Below are 18,569 nucleotides of genomic sequence, written 5' to 3'. Positions count from 1 at the left end.
GCCCATCTGCTTCAAGGTTGGACAAAGTGTTGTTGCTTCAGAGATGGTCTTCTGCAGACCTTGGTTGGAACCAGTGGTTATTTGACTTCCTGTTGCCTTTCTATCATCTTGAACCAGTCTGACCATTCTCCTCTGACCTCTGGCATCAACAAGGCATTTTGGCTCACTGGATATTTTCTCTGTTTGGGACCATCCTCTGTAAACCCTAGAGATGGTTGTGTGTGAAAATCCCAGTAAATACTCAGACCAGTCCGTCTGGCACCAACAATCATGCCACATTTAAAGTCACTTAAATCACCTTTCTTTCCCATTCTGATGCTCAGTTTGAACCTGAACTTTAGCAGGTCGTCTTCACCATGTCTACATGCCTAAATGCATTGAGTTGCTGCCACGTGATTGGCTGATTAGCTATTTGTGTTAAGGAGCAGTTGAACAGGTGTACCTAATAAAGTGGCCGGTGAGTGTATGTTGGTTTAGTGCCATGTGAAGTGCCAACATGTTACTTTGAGGAGGGCCCCCAAACCACATCCACTCAGGTCCCCCAAAAGTCTAATGCTGGCCCTGTTCACTGTCATCTGAAAATTAAATTGTGGCAGGGATACTTTATTTCCTACTGACTGTTTGGGACCAAACAAAAAAAAAAACAAAAAAAAAAACTACCCCTCCTTATCAGAAATTGCCTAACATGAAAACAGTGTCTGTCTCAGTGAATGAGGCCAAATGAAATGGCTGCTCAGTCTCATTATCAGGCTGTGATAACAGAGCGCTAATGAAAAAACTGAATAACAAAAAGTAGTAACTTAAAAAAAAAAAAAAAAAAAAAAAAAAGTAGACGAGGCAATTACAAGATGTGCAGCTTCAACATAGTTTCAGTACAAAATATTCACAGGCAAAATTAGATCAACAAGGGATGCTTAATGGTGTGTTTCACCATTTTAAACAAAAGACTATTCAGAATGGAAAAAAAGGGAAATGAAAATAAAATCTCATAAAGCTCACATTGCTCCTTTAATTTGGCAGGAATCTTAATTTGTTTGTGTCATACCCAGGTTGTTATATGAGCTGTGAACGTTAATGGATCCAGCGCTGGAGAGATTTCATTTCTAAAATTACACTTAACGCAGACGTTGTTATTGTTGATCCCCTTATGTTTTTGGAACGGCTTTAATTTTCAGCTTTAATACAGCTGTGTTTGTGGATTTCTGCTGAGTGTGCCTTTGTGAGCTGTAAGCCTTGATGGAGTCAGCAGTGCAAAACCTCCCTTTATAAACGTGTCACCTGCCTGATAAGCTGCCGCTGCTCTCAACATGCTGTAGTATTGTTTTTAATTAGTTTATTGGAAATCTGATATGCTGAGCTGTTAATGTACTGGTACACTACTGTTCGTTATTATAGCTAATTGTTTGCTCATAGGATGTTATTGATATTTAATTTTATAACCATTTGAAAGGAAAAGAGCCAAACTGATAACGTCAATCTTTTTTGTTTTGTCTGGTCTTGTGCTAGGATGTGCGATATCATCTCATTCATGATGATACAGGTGTGATTTTTAATATGATATGTAAAATTCATATCCTGATGTTCGCAATATTTTTGACTTGTTGACATAATGACAATGCATGGCAACGACAAGCATGGCTGAAAGCGAAAGTATTACCGACTCCACGTTTTATGAACAGCGCCGGACTTCTCAGACTCTTGTAGTGACTTACCGCTCAGAGGGAACTCATTCAGCGGCTCCTCTGGCAGCAGCACAGCGTCTCTCCCTCTCCTCTCTCACCGTGCACACACAGGAGTCGGTGTCATCAAGTGATTTTGTCATAAACCTTTGGTAATGTAAACCTACTTAACGCTCACAGCATGACAAAACACTCCATATATGTGACTGTGTGATAGTTGTGGTATCATAACAGCCTGTCACAGGTTACAGCGTGATGATTAGAGGAGAAATGGCAGAGCATAAAGAAACATCCTGATATTACTTTAGGGCCATATCGCCCACCCCCAACCTGCACATATATCAGTGCATGTACCAAAAATGCACAGATACAAATTACAGAACATATTTTCATGAATAGCTGCTCAATCTTTATGCATGATCTGAGGAAATGCATGTATAATTAGATGGTAGTGATATAGACCTTTAGAAGGAAAGTGAAGTGCTGATATAATTTGTCTTCATTAGTCGAACTCTCCAGGCTCATTTCTGTGCATATATGGTAAGTTCTTATTTTTATGTATGTAGATTTATTGATGAGAACAAAATGCACATTAAGTGACATAAATATGCGTTGCACTTTAAGAGTGCTCTGTGCTCCAGAGGGTCAAACTCAGCAAGGAATGCTCCCCGATAAAACAAAATATAATTATCAGACTGAATTCATGAAGTGATGTTTTTTCATTATTATGTCTTTGGGTATCTTCGGCCATTTTTGAAAAGAGATGACAGTGAATTAAACGAGAACTGCACCGATTTCACACATCAAATTCTGTTAACAGGTCTTGGGGAGCACTACTGCATATGCACCTGAATTCCTAATCGAATTTTCTGTGGTCCAGTTGCATTGTGGGTGATGTATGTAACAAGTTTTGACCGGAAGAAGAATGCTTGGAAAAACAAAAGATGATCTATCTGGCTCGGCTGCATAGATTTAATACTCTTACGTTTTAAACTGTCCTCACGGGTCCAACAGTGTTTTGATAGTGCTAAATTGGTGGAGAAATGTGAGCTGTGTGTTTTATATCTGTGGTTACCACTGTAGATATACAACAAGGCAAGGTATGGATAATTCTGAGTGCGTTTCCAAATGGTTCAAGGTGATTTTCCTGCTAGTTTTCTCTATGGAGTCATAAGCATTCATGGTCAGAAGAACTGTTTTGTCAGTCAAATGAATTTCACACTTTAATGTGTCATACCTTGTTTGGTTCAGAAAAAGAAGGACTTCCCAGTTAATATAATGAAATGATATAAATACATGGGCTTTACTGATGTGGAAGGCTTCAGCATGCAATGTAGTTTTCGGTTGCAAGGCTTCTCTCAATCAAGGCAGTAAAGCAGAGGTAGCTTTGGATCATGGTAGTTGTTGTCATCATAATTCTACTTCCACATTGCCGTTTTGTTTTTTGGTTAGGATTTCTTCAGTATTGTTTGTCCAGAGAGCCAAATTATCCACAGAGGTCTCAGACCTGATAGTAATAACAGGTAAAACCTCTGAGTAAAGCAGTGTCAAATTAAAAATCGGGGTTTTGCCAGTGCTCTTTGGTGGCTAAATACCAGGAGGGGTTGCTAGCTGAGCCGCTCTGGACCAATAATCATGTAGAGTTTTATATCTATGGCTGCCACCTCAGCCCTGAGGTCAAGTATAATAATGTTTTATGTGTACAACATGTTATAAATATGTATATTCTGAACCGCCAAATAAGTGAATTGCATAAATATAACACAATCCACAGAATGGTTTTGTTTGTGAATTAGAAAGTCTCACTCCTATCAAGTAAATCCAAAACAAGTTTTAAAGTGTAGCAGCAGGTTATATTGGTAAATAAACTCTGCTGATCTGTAATTGATTTCACGGCGGAGATTGGCCTCAGCTGCTGATTCATATTTACATTTCCTCCGAGAGGTTGATTGATGGCGGCTGTCTCTGCTCCATCAGGTATGAAACAAAGTGTGGCGAGGGGGCGGGCCAGGCTGCAGCACACCGCTCTGTCAATCAGTTGAGTAATGGGGAGACAGCAGAGCGCTGCTGATGGCGGGTTTGGTGTAGAGTCCAGAGGCTCGGGGTTCGGGGTTCGGGGTCGACTTTATTACCCCTCCAAGAAAATTCTGTTGGCAGGAAAAAAAGGAAACACACATAATGTTGCAGTGTGTTGCCGTAATGAGCGTTCACACTCGGTCACATATTTTCACTCCCTCAAAAATGTCAGGGCAAGAGTTGAAAAATGTAATTTAATGTGACTAATTTGTCAAGTCGAGGACTTAATTTGATCAATTTTACACCTTTAAATAGGTCAGAGGTCGCTACATTTCCACTGAATATAATTTTTATGACTCAGAAATAAGTCCTGCTCAGACTGCTGCATGCACCACTCCCTTCAGTCCTGTTACTGTGAATACAAATGAGCATGTTGGTTTGCTGTTTGTCTCCACACGGTCCACTACCCTGCCATCCCCAGACCACATCACAATTGTAAATTAGTCTGGAACCTCTCAGTTCACTTTTGATTTCCAAGGCGAGTTATCAACAGGTTATAGTCACGGTGTAGATGACTAATCACGCCTGAGCTGTAGATGGACGACAACGTGCAGAGATGAGCTGGTATATTTTGAGTTGGTATATTTATCTTTTGCCATGTCCTATCAGCAGACACATCTTTGTTCTCAAGAAAAGCTTTAATTGCAGTCAATTGTTCTTTAGGTGAAAATATATCGTCCAGTTCTTAAATACTGCGGCTCCACCAAAAAGTTCCACATCAGCTGAAGCCATCTTGATTGTTTCTGAATATGCCTCGACAGCACTCCTCTTTATGATCTTCGTCTCAAACAGGCCCATGTAAGATAAATGGTTGTGATTGGCCGAGGACCAAACACATCTGCCAGAGCAAATAAAACAACCCATCACTAGAATTAATGTGGGCATTGTATGATTCTGCAAACCACAGCTATGTTGCATTTGTACATTATAATGAAGTGCAGGGGTGTGAAACTCATGGGCCACAGACAGTCCGATTCAAAGGCAGATGGGCCGGACCAGTAAAAGCATTGCATTATATCCTATAAATAAAAAACACCTCCAAATTTTTCCCTTTTCTTGTTTAAAGACGCACACTTTAAAAATGCTGATTCATTTACAGAACAGATGACAAACAGCCTGTGGTGTCTTTAGAGGAATAAATGCAATTTCAACAATATGTCTCACTGTCATTACTTGTCCTTACCTTACCACTTCTTTGTAGTAATCCTGACATCACTACACCAAACTCAAGTAAAAAAAAGAACTGTATTTTGGTCGGAATGGAAAACCCTCTGAAGCAGCATATTGCATGAAGAAAGCTACTCAGTGTTTAACTTGCTCCTAAAACCTGACACCTCTTGGCCTTCACAAGTGCAGTGAGCCGGATTGGACCCTTTATCGGGCTGGTTCTGGCTCCCAGGGGACGCATGTTTGACACCCCTGGTGTAGTGGATACGTTGAAAGTTTACGTTTCAACAACACTGTGGTTATTATGTAATGTGTTAAGGCATGGAGACCGCTCTCATTGCACAATCACACAAATTTCTTGGCCTTTTTTTTCATTAATGCAATTAGAATAAACCTTAAAATATGTCCTGTTAATTCAAAACTTTGTGCAAGATGTAATTACTTTAGACCGATGGTTCCCAGCTGGTAGGTCGCAGTCCAAAATAATGTCAGGCTTGTAAATAACACACTTTATTATGTAGTACAGTTAATTTCTGGCACAGAGCTTTTATTCTGAAGTGCCGTTTAATGCTGTAGAGTGAGTGAACAACGGACAGCTACTTGACAGACAGCAAACTAGCTTGATGACATGGTCAAACGCAAGTATGACACTAGATATTAAACTGTATCTTTAACTAATGACTATGGAGAAATCTGGACCCTGTGGCTGGACCAGTTGGGAACCACTGCTTTAAACAAGTCTCAATGCAAAGAATTGCGGCATGGTGGTGCAGTGGTTAGCACCGTCTCCTCACAGCAAGAGGGACTGTTCTTTGTAACTTTGCGTTTGAATTTAGCGGCTGTCTGGGGCCTGTCTGTGTGGAGTTTGCATGTTCTCCCAGTTTCAGCGTGGGTTTTATCAGGGTTCTCCAGCTTCCTCCTACAGTCCGGTACAGATAATGAATTACTTAGGGGTAAAATAAAAATGGTAAAGCCATATTAAAGTTAGGCTGAATGTTGACGTCTCCGCTTAATGGCTGGAGAAAGCTGTGAGCAACAGCAGCACAGGTTGTAGTTCAAGTGCTTAAAAGAACTTATAATGGTGTTGTCCTGCAGTAGGGTGGAGGTTAGGGTGGATGAATGGGTTTAGCAGCAGAGACTGATACGGCTTTGGTTGCCTAAACAAGGCCATGGATGCTACATGTACTGTTAGCAGTAGTCATAGAGAGTGTGTAATGCAGCCATATCCATACATGGACCTATAATATATTTCTTATTTTACTGAGGAACTTAAGAGGAGAATGTTGAGGTCGGCCCACAGCAGCTCTGCTCTCTTCAAGGTGACAAGGAAAGAGTCCAGTAACCACAGGGTGGAGAAAGTTTGTCGTACATTGACATGACTTTATTAAAAACCTTCAGTGCGAATAAAATAGCAGTTCTGATGTGTGCTACATATTATTTTTTAACTTTTATTTTAAGGGGAAAATGGAGGAAATTGCTTTCCATGGTCAAAGGAACTGTTTGTAGTGTTTCTGTCCCTGAGGCCCAAACTGAATTAGTCAGAGGAGCTTTCATGCCCTCTGCTCCGTCTCAGGCAAACTTATTGCAAAAGGATTTTGAACTTGCTGTTGTTTCATTCATTATTCTGTCGACTTATTTTCCTTGTCTCTGAAACTTTTCAGTCACAGTCAGGCAGTTTTTACACTACTGACACATTGCGTAGTTGTTCTTGTAGAACAAGTTTAATTAGTTTAAAATTCAATTATAACTTATAGTAAATCTAAAAGTAGAGAAATCAATAACACAAAAAAATAAGGCTCAATCACATCACATCTAGATAACTATTGAGACCCACAAACTACCCTACAGTACATTGCTAGGGAACTGTGTTAACTTGTCATGATGCAGCTCTAACACTCGTACTCGAGTACTATCAATGACAAAAAAACTCACCAAACATGCCACTACTATAGTGAACAAACTAGAGATGATCTTATGAAGGGATCGGTTCAGCTGTGATACAGCAATTCACGACTTAAAACGAATTTTGGCCAGGGCTGTAAAGTGTAGGGAGCATGGCCTCTTTACCTTCTTCCCACCCCTGACTTCCAGCCCCCTCACCCAGACCACACCCACAGACTGTTAAAATAACGGATGTAGCCATCATGATGTCACCCATAGGTTTGTTGACTCCTATTTTGAAGCCTTGAGTTATTTATTTTGGCCGTCATCTTTGTATTTGGAGCCAGAGGTGACCATATTTGGGCAAGACGCTGACACTGGAGGATCGAGGGGTGGACCTGACGCTATCAGCAGACAGCCTGTCAGAAAAAAATATAAGGAAATTACTTATAGTGACCAAAACTTTTTATACCTCCGCACTGGCGATAGCTGTGGCCTGAGGCGTTATGTTTTCAGGTTGTCCGTCTGTCCCATTCTTGTGAAGCTGAGATCTCAAGAACGCCAGAACGGAAATTCTTCAAATTCGGCACAAATGTCCACTTAGACTCAAGGATGAACTGATGAGACTTTGGTGGTCCAAGCTCAAGGTCACTGTGACCTCACAAAACATGTTTTTGTCCATAACTCAAGAATTCTTCCGTTAATTATGACAAAATTTTACACAAATGTGTGATGGTTGAAATGATAAAGTGAGGATATTTTCTATCCACAACTTCATTGGAAAGGAAATTGTTGGAAGACATACAGTGCTTCTTTGATTTTCAGTGCAGTGACACGGGGGTTTTTGGTCTGCTCACTGTTGAAGAGCATCCAAACAACAGTCCCTGTGGTGTGTTTCTGCTGGCTGCAGATGGCTTCAACAGTCTCCAGGCTCTGTCTCTATCGCTGACAGTGACTGAGTGCCTCCACTCTGCTTTGGCCTCAGATGGAGCACTGCGACTGTTTTTGTGAANTGTGTGTGTGTGAGAGAGAGAGAGTGTTAGTGAGGAAATGGAGAGGAATGAAGGCTGGAGAGAGTGGGAGAAAATAACTTATTGGTTTTGTCAACTGTTTTGGCCCAAATTGAAAACTGTGATAACTGGAGCGTGTGTGCCATGTTTCCATGTTGTGTTCATATGTGAGTGTGTGAGAGACACATGCAGAGATAAAGGAGCACAATGAAAACACACAGAGACACTAAAACACAAACAGGTTAAAGAAACCTGACAGATTTTTACCATGATGCACCGCCGTCATTGCGACCTCCCGTTCTTCTTGTCTGCCACCACGAAATTTCTAAATATTAGTGTGTAATTTGCAATTTAATTCTCCTCCTGTCATCATTACTGACCATGAAATGTCTTAATCACTGATGTTTGACACAGACAGATCCTGTGTTAGTCTGGTCTCCTGTAGTTTTTCCTCACAAGTGAGGTAGATAGATAAATCACTATGTAGCCAGTAAATGTAGGTATTACAGGATGCATTAAGCAGTTTCTTTTTAAATATTACATTATATCTGTTGACTCAGTGATATGCTGCTTTAGGAAGCTGCTCCCTGCTCAGGAGCTAACAAAGCCAAACGTAAGCTCCCTGCCCAGTGTAACATGAATATAATTAATTGCTGGTGAATACATTTTAGCATCCGAGAGACTTTTTCCTACCAGTTAGCAAATCAAACAGCAGTGAATATTAGAGCACTGCTCCAAAAGAGGACACAGAAGGGATGTCCCTTCTGTGGACTATAAAGTTGTATTAAGCTATATTTTAATTTTGCTATATTTTTGATAGCTAGATGCATATGTAAGGTATTTGCTGACACCTCGCCTATCACTATCACTAACTTGGTATCAGCATAGACTGTGTAAACACAATGAAAATTTTGGGAGCCACATGCAACCATATTTGGATGAGAGGAGTGGTTCTGACAATGTCACTCAAAGGCCCTCCCCTAATTATGCATAACTTTGAGCCTTAATAAAATGTAAATGGGTGAGTTATATAAAAAATCACTTCCTGTATAGTAGGGCTGCAACTAACGATTATTTTCATTGTCGACTAATCTGTCCATTATTTCTTCAATTAGTCGACTAATCATTTTATCGAAAAATGTATTAAAATGTTGAAAAATGTCGGTCTGTCTCTCCCAAACCCCAAAATTATGTCATCTAATGTCTTGTTTCATACACCAAAGGGTTTTAGGTCACCCTCATGGGAGAGTGTGTAAAGCTGCTAATATTTGAACGTAAGAAGCTGCAGTAAGAGTATTTTTGTGTACTTTTATAGTACTTTTCTATGAACAATGACTCAAACCGATAAGTCAACTACTAAAATAGTCACCTATTATTTTAATAGTCGATTAGTCATCGATAAGTCGACTAATCATTGCAGCCCTACTAGACAGTTGTCCTGAAAGTTGAAATTAGCTATAAAGACCAAAACTGTTTTTCGTACCAGGCTGTTAACACGTTTATTTCTGCTGTTAAGTTGGGCATTTTAACATGGGGGTCTATGGGGATTGACTCACTCCTGGAGCCAGCCTCAAGTGGCCATTTAAGGAACTGCAGTTTTTTTTTTGCAATTCTCAAACTCATACTCGTACTTGTACTTAAACTTTCAGCTCCTGAGGTTGCTGCCTGGTTATCATTTAATAAATTATGATATCAGTATCAATACCTGCACTTTAAAGTTACCTTTATCAGTAGAATACTTCATTAGATACCCTTTAGGTGAATGGATGATTTTGTGTTAAATGTCACCAGATGCCACAGGCGTGTTGTATAACACATACTGAGGGTGGATGGATGGGTCAAGCAAATGTTGGACCATTACGAGGGGGATCTCTGGTCATTTCCTGCTTCTTACCAATAACCACACTTGTTTTTCCTGTTATTTTAACTCACAAAGGTGATGACAGAGGTGTTGTGGCCTTAACAAAGTAGCTGTGTTCGCCTAAACATAAGCAAAATAAACTTAGTACTGTCAGACTAGAAAACATTTATATGTTGTAATGGAGTTTTAAAGCAGTTTTGGAAGGCACTGACAAATGATGTCGACCTGCCGGAGCGGGCTTTATTTATGAAAACAGGATATAAAACACTAGCACTAACCACTAATCATCCACTGACAGAACAATGGATTGTTTTAATATGAAATGTGAGTTAAATTCTTGAATTCATCTTCATCATGGCAGACTCTTATCACATGTAACTCTTTTTGCCCAAAGCGACTTTATGAGCAGGTGTAAAATGTCCAGCAGAATTCTGTTGTTGTCGTCATCTGTAGTTTTGTTTCTTGCTTCCTCTGATAAGTAGAAAGAAACATAGATAGGCCTGTCGTATGGAACCTGGGCCAAAAAGGTCAATGCCTTAATCAAGACTGCTGATGAATTTGTCGTCCTATGACAGATCTGAATTGACCATTACTGCTGTATCTCTGTTCCCGCCCACGTTTTACGCAGAAAATAGATTATGATGGGTTTGGGTAAGGCAGAACTGGCTGCTGGGAGATTTGTGTGCAAAGCTCGATTAGGATGCCCCTTCCTGTTCACTGCTCCACTAAGACTACTCTGAGCTATTCATATGGTCATACCTGTTTCTGCTATCTGACGGAAGGCACATACAAATTCTCATCTACAATCCAAATATCTGCGATAATGACACTGGCTAATGGAGTAGAAAGCTTCCTGTGCATTAAGAGCTTCTCTCCAGGTTAATGAGGTGTGTACATCTGTGTGTGTGTGTGTGTGTGTGTGCGTGTGTGTGTGTGTGTGTGTGCATGACAGAGGACCCGTTAAACTCCATCCTCAGGGTATAAGAGGAATACATTAAGATAAGACGGCCCCTTGTTTTAGCAGTATGCATTATGTTATATGTGTATTGCTGCTTTTAGCTCAAGCAGGAAGACCAGTGAGGGGAAAGTAGAGGAAGAGGAAGTCAGTGGTGGATGAAGTGGAAGCAGACACCAAGGCTGAACCATGCCATGATTAAAGTGCCCATCAGTTCCTGTCTGTCCGTCAAACAGTTATTGATGTCAGTGGGTGACTGTTTAACTGTTAACTGCTGGGAATATTTACAACTGGTTACACATGCTGCTCTGTAGGTTATTGTGCTACCTGTGAGTTTACTGTACTGTGCACCACCACCAGAGGTCAGGAGGGAGCTAGCTAGTGTCGCCTGACCTATGTTGGTGGGACAACTTTGCTACAGAAAGACTGTGCCCACGGTCTGGTCTCCTTCCAGGTCGCCCCTGGTGAGTAAGCAGCCTAATTTTAGCCACAAAACCCCTTTAGCATTGTCAGCTATGTTATCACAGTTAGCTCTGTTAGCTCTGTTGACAGATTTAGCACGGCAAGTGGTGCTAACATAGTAAGCTATGCTAAAGGGGTTTTGTGGCTCACAATAAGGCCACATACTCACCAGGGTTACCTGGGGGGAGAACAGAGGGTGGTCACCATGTTTCTTCTAGGACGGGACGTCATTACCAGCAGTAATCGCTGAAATGGCGGTGCCGCAGGCTAGCTCCCATCCAACCCAGTTGGTGCACAGCACTGAGCAGCCAAGACTAGCTCACTAGCGGAAAATAGAAAGTGGGTAGCAGCACTATATTTCCACATTAACATGACAAGCCAGCAAAGCAAAGCTGAGAAGGTAAAATAAAAAGCAAGACATTTACGACACAATACATTAAAGTTTTACCACCCTAAATGCAGGGGCATCAGTTGGATGGGGACCCTCAAAAAGCCTGGAATGAAAGATTTGACGTTGTTTGTACTTTTTTAATTTCTAATTAATTAGCACCATAACTAAAATAAAAATTGACTGAATAAATAAGTTGAAAAACTGAACTTTGTATTAAATAAATCGTTGAACCTCTCCGAGGCCCCTCTCACCTCTGAAAGATGTTAAATGGTTTAGTCCGCCCTAGAACTCGGATTAGTCACCAATGTTCACAGCCATGTCTTTCCCCAAGAGAGGAAAATTGGGGTTCCCAAAAATTAAAATAAAGAAAGGGAAAGCAAGCAAACTGACTTTGTAAAATAAATATTTCAAAAGGTACATGAGACAGACATAGATCAAGAGAGGGAGGACGAGGGGCCCACAGAGACAGCATGTACATAGGTTTAGAATTTGGCGTCACGCCCCTGTCTATATAGATAGTCCTTCGTATTTACAGAGCTAAAGCTCACTGAGTCAGTGGAGTGCCAGATGTATTTCTTTTATGTTATTTATTTATTTACTTTTACTTGAAAGTTAACTGTATATTGTTCGGCCCAAACTAATTTTAGAATTGGGCCAAATTTTTGCCACATGGGTTTGATGTTTAGATTGAGGGGGGGTCACAATACCTGGTCAGTTGTTTCAAGAATTAATGATCTGACTGTCAGTTTGTTGGTTTTCTGGCATTTCAGACATTTTGGTCAGATGTCGAGCAGTTTGAGCCATTTCAGGGTCCCATTTCTGTCATGACTACTGTCAAAATATCCGTTAAAAGCTGTACTGACTTAATATTATTGGAGTAGTATTTTACATGAGGCTTGAAACTCTTGTCTCGACTGAGGCTGCTGTGATATAAAACCGAAGTGGCTGCAGAACAGACAGAACATATTGTCTGCCTCCTCCAGCCATCTGCAGCTCCACAGTCTTTTTTTTCCTTTTTCCGTCTTACTTTCTGTTCATAGTGGCACAAAGTAATGTTTCCTTTCTCTCTTTTGGTTAACATTGTTAAGGGAGGCGGCCATCTGGTTTGAATAAACTTTATTGGAATTGTCAGTGTACAAACTCAAGTATGTGAGCACCCATGTGGCCGGTCATTTGATCCGTATAGTGAGGGGCGTAAAAGTTAAAGGTGCTGCCCAAGCACAACAGTCAATTAAAGCTCTTCACAAAATATACAAGACCATCTCATCTTATACACTATATTTCTCATGCAGATTACCATCTAATTAATATCCGTATGTTTATTACATTAACATAAAGTAATGGAGTCGACAGTTTAACTATTCGCTATTCTCTGTCTGAGCCTGAGCAGCCTCCCCCTGCAGTTTCTTAAACACAATGTTCTCTATTTCTGTTTAAATCACTCAAACCAGCCAGAAACTTTAAAATCCTCCTCTCCCAGGCTCCCTACCAATTCTTCTTCCTCTCCCCTCACCAAGGGCCCACTCAAGGAGGCATTACGTGACCAGGCGATATCAATCCACTTGACGAGGGCGGCTTCAACCACAGGTACTCTCCTAGTGCACATTTGTTTCCTGTCTCCATCACTGACAGCCATGACTAGTAGCCATGAGCTTCGAGGAGACGTTTCATTGAGAGAAAAAGGCTTCCTTCTCCCTGTCGTGATTTCAGTGTGTACGCAGCAGCAATCTCAGGTAGCTAGTAATGATCCATATAAGCGTTAATCACTGTAACAGAGGTAATACATATTATCTTAGAGTATTTCACTGCTGGAGTGATGGTCTTTCCATAACACTGTCTATACAGCAGACAGACGCACATACTTTTGAAATTGGTGCTGTATGACCAGAGAAAACAGACGAAGAGGGATGTGGCATGTGCTTTTGCTCAAGAGGTAGAAAACCTACAACTACCAGAATGCACTGCAATGAACGGTCCAGCTCCAAAAATAGAAAATCAAAACGTGGCAGCAGATGTTTTAACCGTGGCGGGCCGCCACAAATAAAAGAATGTGTGGAAAACCGTTTGATCTCAGTTTTTTCAGCCTTTTTGCACAATACAGGAAACTGTTTGGCGCTCACTTCCTGTTCATGAACTCTTGTATGACAGGTAAACAATGCACTAAAATATGTTTCTTAAAGCATTTTTGGTGAGAAGTAGACAATGTGGTAACAGAATCTTGGTTTCTATTTGATCAGCACTGCCTAGTTTTACAGTTTAATTGGAGTTTGATCTGAGTTTGAAAAAGAGGGGCTGTTTTTCTCTCTCAAGCTGCTTCTTTACTTTTTGTATCTGTAATTGCGGGCATTCCAAAAATGAGGAGGTACAATCTTTAGTTCAAGCAACAGCCCAACAGCCAGCAAAAATCAGCATCTGAGCAATGAGCAGGGAGATCTGGGCACTAGTTAGATGGAGGGAAGTTTAACAATACTACCAACATTTTTTTGATAGAGAGCTGGTTGAAAACCGGCAAAGTATCCTTGCTATTGCAGGAGGTACTGCCTTTCTCAATACAACACTTTCATTTTCATTCACAAACGGGGCGTTAGGAGCTTTACAAAAGTCTACATGTTTCAAATTATCTCTGTACAGAGCCTTTTCTTTTCTTTTTTTTTTTAGAAAACAGGATTTAAGCCTCAGTATAGGCCAAATGAATACTGCTGGACAGCTTTTCAGTCTGTTGATTTCATTGAGTTTCAGCCAAGGTCCACACTCGCGGACATGCCATGAATTCACTCTCCTCCTCCTCCTCCTCCTCCTCCTCCTCCTCCTCCTCCTCCTTCCTGTGCTGATGGATCCGTACTAACTCATTAGATATTGCTCAGAACGTGCGGGGGTTAATGTAATGATAATTGTGTCAAATAACAAAATCACAATGAGACGTGGCAGGGCATGAATATCCGTAATGGTTGTTGTTGATGACATAAGGTTGTTTTTCCTGATCGCAGCTTCACTGCTGAGCGCACACACATGCACTGATTGTTTGTGTGAAAGACGGGGAATGTATGCAATCATCTCAGGATGGTGCTGCGTCTGTGTATCTCCTTTTAATCTGTGTAATCCATTGTATCTGTGTTGTTGAATTGGTCGTATTCATGGCAACTATGAGAGTGTGTGCGTGTGTTTATCTGTTTTAAGTGGCTCTGGTCCATTAGTGGAAGCTGCTGTAAACAGCTGTGTGTTTTGGTCTCAGGTGGAGTGAGCAGTGGTTGCCAGGCTCTCCATCAAACCCCAGGGAGGCCAGGTTTTTTTGTATGGAGTGCATGTGCATCTCTCTTTCTTTCTCTTTCTCTCTCTTCTCTTATTTAGGAGTCTCAGCGAATATGTAACCCTAACTGTTGCCCTTGAATCTAAATTTTCTGCCATAGATTATTACCTTTACCGTAGAGCTAACATCGGAGGTCGTGTTGGCTCCATATTTTCCGCCATCAACTGAAGGCTGTCTGTTATTAGGCTTTTTCCTGACCAAACAGTGGTGGCAACTCCCTCAGAGGAACAGCCCACCGGGTAGCTTTGGTAGCTTTGAAGTCTTTGGTGCTTGGACACTAAAGGACAATAGCAGCAGTAGGATAAATCTGCCCATGGAGTCCAGACACTGGTGGTGGTGGTGGCTGATGACTCTGAGGCTGATGAGGCTGATGAATCCGTAAAGACTTGGTGGTGATGGCAAGGTGGAGGGCATGCACGACTGCAGCAAGAAAGAACTATGGCAGAGAAATAACCATGTTTGAAATAAGGAGCATGTGTCGCTGTGCCATTGGTTGATTGTGAATCAGCTGAAAAACAGCTGATGACTCAATTGACAGACCCAGACAATGACTCTTCACGCTTCACCTGGTATAGCAACCTTACTTTCTTGTTGTATTTCCAGTGTGGCATATTTGCTCAATAAATCCTGGACTTCACTGTCAGTCCATTCGTCTGTGTTATTTCCATTTTTATGCCTCCATGCCAGGGATAGCCGTAGCTGGAGGCAATATATCTTCAAGGTGTCTGTCCATCTATCTGGCTGTCTATTCGTCCGTTCCATTCTTGTGAATGCCATATCTCAGGAACACCTTGGGAGAATTTCTTCAAATTTGGCACAAATGTCCACTTGGACTGAAGAGTAAACTGATTAGACTTTGGTGGTCAAAGGTCAAGGTCACTGTGACCTCACAAAACATGTTTTTGGCCATAACCCAAGAATTCTTACTCTCATTATGACGAAACTTCCCAAAAATGTGTAATAGGATAAATGACAATGTGATGACATTTTCTATTCAAAAGGTCAAAGGTCAGCTTCACTGTGACATCATATTCTGGATAAATCACTTGTTTGTCCATTCCTCAGTGATCTCAGTGATCTCACTGGTTGTGTTCAACCAATCAACATACAGTCAAGACGACCAATCACCATACAATTGCGTCCCTAACAGTACCTCTTGTGCTGGGAGAGTGCCTAGTCTGAAATAAGAACTAATAAAGTACCTCAAAATGATGTTTGAAGAACTACGATTGCTCCTAGTTCTTATGATGTGGACACAACAGTAAGAGGGTTCTCAGAGCTATGAAAAACCATCCGAAAACACCTAATTTGACAGATTAGAACACTGAGAGCAACTAAGTGTAACTTAACATAGTTCACCCCTGTCCAAATGGTGACTTGTGCATTTTAATTAGTTATTGTCTAGTCTTGTCTTTAATCTCTTGTGCATGATCTCTTTGCCCAGTGGGTTTTGGCCATCACATTGGTAGACTGCATCTCTTCATACTGTTGCAAAATGTCACAGCGAGCAGGGTGTTCGAAGTTACTTTAAAAAGTCCAAGAAAAACAAGACGGACTGATACACAGTGGAGGATGAAGGACAAACCAGTAATGCTGTTAACATTTATCAGCCAGTGGCAGCTGATGTTACAGGGCATGGAGGTCAAGAGGGAGTAAGTTATCAGGTTCAGTGGGAGCAGGAGTTCATGTGGCCAAGGAGGGAAGGAGGCAAAATGTTCTATAACATCTGTAGAAAAGTAAACATGAGTAATGGATTTGTCCAAGGGTGCACGTTGACATGGAAAGTGAGCACACGGTCGATGTCTCTTCATCTTTTCTGTCGGTGCCCTTTATAAAAACATAATCTATAACATGGATACTCAGCTTGCTTTGCCTGGGGGCAACTTTTACACAATGACAGGAGGCCAGGGGCCAGTTAATAAGCAAACATTAATATTTATTATTTAAATCATTAATCCACACCTCTGTCAGACGGTCCGGGGGATCCTCCCCTGGCTCTTTTTTGGCACTTTTTTTTGATAAACAGGCTTTTTCTGTGCACTGTGGCACCTCATTAACATACAGAGAACAAAAACAAAAATTCCCAGTGTGAATTAATTTATTTTAATTGTAAATTAGAAAACAGTCAGTGGGCAGCAGAAGCTCTACAGCCTGCGAGCTGTAAGATGAGAATCACTGACATATAAGCTTGTTCTGTATATTAATCATTAAAAATGAAAATGAATGAATGGGAATTAAATGCTATCAACATTTCTCATTGTTGAAAAATAAGAAAATTAAAATGATGGGTAATAATAGGCTATGACAGAATTTTTATAACCCTGTCCATCAAAATGACGGATGTGAGAGTCTAACAAAACCTCTGCTTAACACGTTACGTCCTCACCTTGATCCTTACCTTAAACCAACACATTCTCACTCCGACCTTGTCACATATTGACTATTGGAAATGGACCTTCCACATCCAGATATGAAGTGAAAGGTACCCTGGGTGCGTTGGTTGTTGACGTTCTGGGACGCCGTGTCAAGTGCCGACGTTAAAGGACAGCTTTTTTGTTGAGTGTTCTTAAAGGAGCCATACATTGAGAGCATATCTATGACTGAGCCAGGATTGTCTGCACATGGCTGTCAATGGCTACGGTTTCATGATGGCTTCTCATTCGGAATGAAATAAATCTGAATGAAATCATTTGGAATTAAAGTTTTTCCAGGTAGTTTACATGGGAAATATTCCTTCCGAATGAGGGTTTGCATGGGAGATCAGTTCAATCGCCTTTATTCGGGTCCGCTCAAGGTTTGGGGCAGGGAAGTTTTCTGATTGGATAGGGGGCGGGGCGGATGTTACGTGTTTACGTTTACCGGAAGAAAACTCTGTAGTCCTCGCTCCAGATAACAAGATGCTTGACGACGCCGTTCTTAGTGCCTTTTTCAGGCGTGTTTTGCTTATATTCTTGAAGCAGCAGTACGACAACAACCTTGTTCTGCTAATGCTTCGTCTGTTGAGGAGGAGAAGAGAGGTAGAAGACCATGCTGTGGTGAATGGTAACCGGTGAGTGCAACGAGTCCGACTGCTCTATCTCAGCCCGTTGCTATGCAGCCCGTTGCTATGCGCGCTGTATACGTCATCGTGCCAGAAGGGCAAGGAAACGAGCATGCGCAGAAAGACCGGAATGAACTTGACTGACGGTGTTAACAGCGGTATCCGCGCAGAACAGAGCGGCGACACATCAAACAGTGAAGCTAAACACTGCTGACTGAATTAATAATATTAATAATATAGAGTGGTTGGTCATTAAAACCCAGCCAATATACTTAATTTATTCTTTCATCCAACACATGACACAGTTTATATTTACATTACATGTGTGTTTAAAGAGAAGTCAATTCATACAAGATACAGATAATGAATAAATTAATTGAATGAGACTTTTATTTGTGGTTACATGTACATGGACGACGCACAAGTGGACTGATGAAGCTGTGCTGCTGCCATTTTCAGTCATGTCATGTATGAGCTGTACTTTCACAAAGGTAATGCTGTAACAACTCGTGAAGAGTTGCTTGGGTATGGAGTCAGGAGTCTGGCTGCTATAAACTCTAAATTGAACATGATTGGATGTTGCAGCTTGTTTTCCACTTCATTGTCTGTTTCTCCTGCTGGATCTAGACCACCATTTCCTGCTGTTACTGTTTACTCTGGTATATTTTTGTTTTGTGTTGGCTGCAGACGGCAGCAGTGAGACCGGGCTCTGAATGATGCAATGAACAAAGATCAAAAAA

The sequence above is a fragment of the Epinephelus moara genome, chromosome 24, assembly GCF_006386435.1.
Source record: "Epinephelus moara isolate mb chromosome 24, YSFRI_EMoa_1.0, whole genome shotgun sequence".
Classification (NCBI taxonomy): domain Eukaryota; kingdom Metazoa; phylum Chordata; class Actinopteri; order Perciformes; family Serranidae; genus Epinephelus; species Epinephelus moara.
The sequence above is the reverse complement of the archived record's forward strand: the minus strand, read 5'-3'. Positions refer to the sequence as shown.